This window comes from Sinocyclocheilus grahami, unplaced genomic scaffold, assembly GCF_001515645.1.
Source record: "Sinocyclocheilus grahami isolate Dianchi unplaced genomic scaffold, SAMN03320097.WGS_v1.1 scaffold346.1, whole genome shotgun sequence".
NCBI classification, from domain to species: Eukaryota; Metazoa; Chordata; class Actinopteri; order Cypriniformes; family Cyprinidae; genus Sinocyclocheilus; species Sinocyclocheilus grahami.
In genome coordinates, this window is record NW_015505525.1 from 2,293,836 (window position 1) to 2,295,998 (window position 2,163).

The following is a 2,163-nucleotide window of genomic DNA, read 5'->3' on the forward strand; positions in this document are numbered from 1 at the left end:
CCAATTTAAATGTAAACTCTTAAAAACAACCAGATGGGACTTGAAGTCTCAATCCCCAGTTCCAAAGGCTGATGATACAGCACCTTTTTCCCTGGTCAACCTAACCTGCGAGATAAACTTTCAGGGCTTTCAGAACCTATGCTATGCTGTTTCTATGGTATGCTATGCTCTATGCTAATTCTAACTCTCTGCTAGTTCTCATGTTTTGTTGTCGTGTCTATTGTGCCACTTTAAACTTATCATCCCAGCATTTCTTGCGCAGCCAACTTAAATGTAACACAACAAAAGCAGGCCAGGTGCGACTTGAACACAGAGGCTGATGCCATAACCCATTAGGACACTTCTATGCTTGTTCTAATGACTATAGTGTCACTTTGAACATTTCATACTTGAATATCTTGTTCAGATAAGATATCTACCCACAACCCACAACCCCCAGCTCCGAAGGCTGGTGCCTTATCCATTAGGCCACTGGGCCTTTTTATTGGTTTTCCTACAAACCAATCCAACAAAAACAATCCAGATGGGACTTGAACACAGAGACTAATGCCATAACCCTTTAGGCAACTGGGACTTTTACTGGTGGACCAGAGGTATTCACAGACAGTCTGGCTAACACTAAACTAAAAAAAACTCAGACGATTGCCAGTTCTTTGCTAATTCTCATGACAATAGTGTCACTTTGAAGTTTTCATCCTGGAATTTCTTTCATAGCCAACTTAAATGTAAACTCTTAAAAACAACCAGATGGGACTTGAGCTCTCAATCCCCAGTTCCGAAGGCTGATGGCATAGCACCTTTTTCCCTGGTCAACCTAACCTGCGAGATAAACTTTCAGGGCTTTCAGAACCTATGCTATGCTGTTTCTATGATATGCTATGCTCTATGCTAATTCTAACTCTATGCTAGTTCTCATGTTTTGTTGTCGTGTCTATTGTGCCACTTTAAACTTATCATCCCAGCATTTCTTGCGCAGCCAACTTAAATGTAACACAACAAAAGCAGGACAGGTGCGACTTGAACACAGAGGCTGATGCCATAACCCATTAGGACACTTCTATGCTTATTCTAATGGCTATAGTGTCACTTTGAACTTTTCATACTTGAATATCTTGTTCAGCCAATTTAAACACATGCCCTGAACGATGACCCAGGTGGGACTTGAACCCACAATCCCCAGCTCCGGAGGCTGATGCCTTATCCATTAGGCCACTGGGTCCACTTGTGGTTAACCCAGAGACATTCACAGACAGTCTGATGCAAGATAAACTGATAGCTCTTTCAGAAAATTTCCAGTTATATGCTAATTCTCATGTTTCATTGCCATGGTAATAGTGATAAACTGATAGAGCTTTCAGAAAACAGCTCATGATGCCACTGGGCCTCTTCTCTGATTGATCCTTCTCTGATTGAACCTATGCTTTGCTGTTTCTATGGTATGCTATGCTCTATGCTAGTTCTCATGTTTTGTTGTCGTGTCTATTGTGCCACTTTAAACTTATCATCCCAGCATTTCTTGCGCAGCCAACTTAAATGTAACACAACAAAAGCAGGCCAGCTGCGACTTGAACACAGAGGCTGATGCCATAACCCATTAGGCCACTTCTATGCTTGTTCTAATGACTATAGTGTCACTTTGAACTTTTCATACTTTAATATCTTGTTCAGCCAATTTAAACATAAACTCTGAACGATGACCCAGGTGGGACACGAACCCACAACCCCCAGCTCCGAAGGTTGGTGCCTTATCCATTAGTCCACTGGGCCTTTTTATTGGTTTTTCTACAAACCAATCCAACAAAAACAATCCAGATGGGACTTGACCACGGAGACTAATGCCATAACCCTTTAGGTGACTGGGACTTTTACTGGTGAACCAGAGGCATTCACATACAGTCTGGCTAACACGAAACTAAAAAAAGCAACTCAGATTACCAGTTCTATGCTTACTCTCATGGCTAAAATGTCACTTTCAACTTAGCCTTGATTTTCTTGCAAAGCCAATTTAAACGAAACCCCTCAAATATGACCCAGGTGGGACTTGAACCCACAATCCCCAGCTCCGAAGGCTGGTGCCTTATCCAAAAGGCCACTGGGCCTTTGTATTGGCTAGCCTAAAAAACAATCCAACAAAAACAATCCAGATGGGACTTGAACACAGAG

General features: G+C 42.1%; 2 non-coding genes across 2 annotated transcripts; both read right to left on the reverse strand.

Annotated features, from left to right (window-relative positions):
- Positions 1-1,146: 1,146 nt before the first annotated feature.
- trnar-ccg (transfer RNA arginine (anticodon CCG)) lies at positions 1,147-1,219 on the reverse strand. The gene has a single exon. It is a non-coding gene; the product is annotated as a tRNA-Arg (tRNA).
- Positions 1,220-2,026: 807 nt separating this feature from the next.
- On the reverse strand, positions 2,027-2,099 carry trnar-ucg (transfer RNA arginine (anticodon UCG)). The gene has a single exon. It is a non-coding gene; the product is annotated as a tRNA-Arg (tRNA).
- Positions 2,100-2,163: the final 64 nt, after the last annotated feature.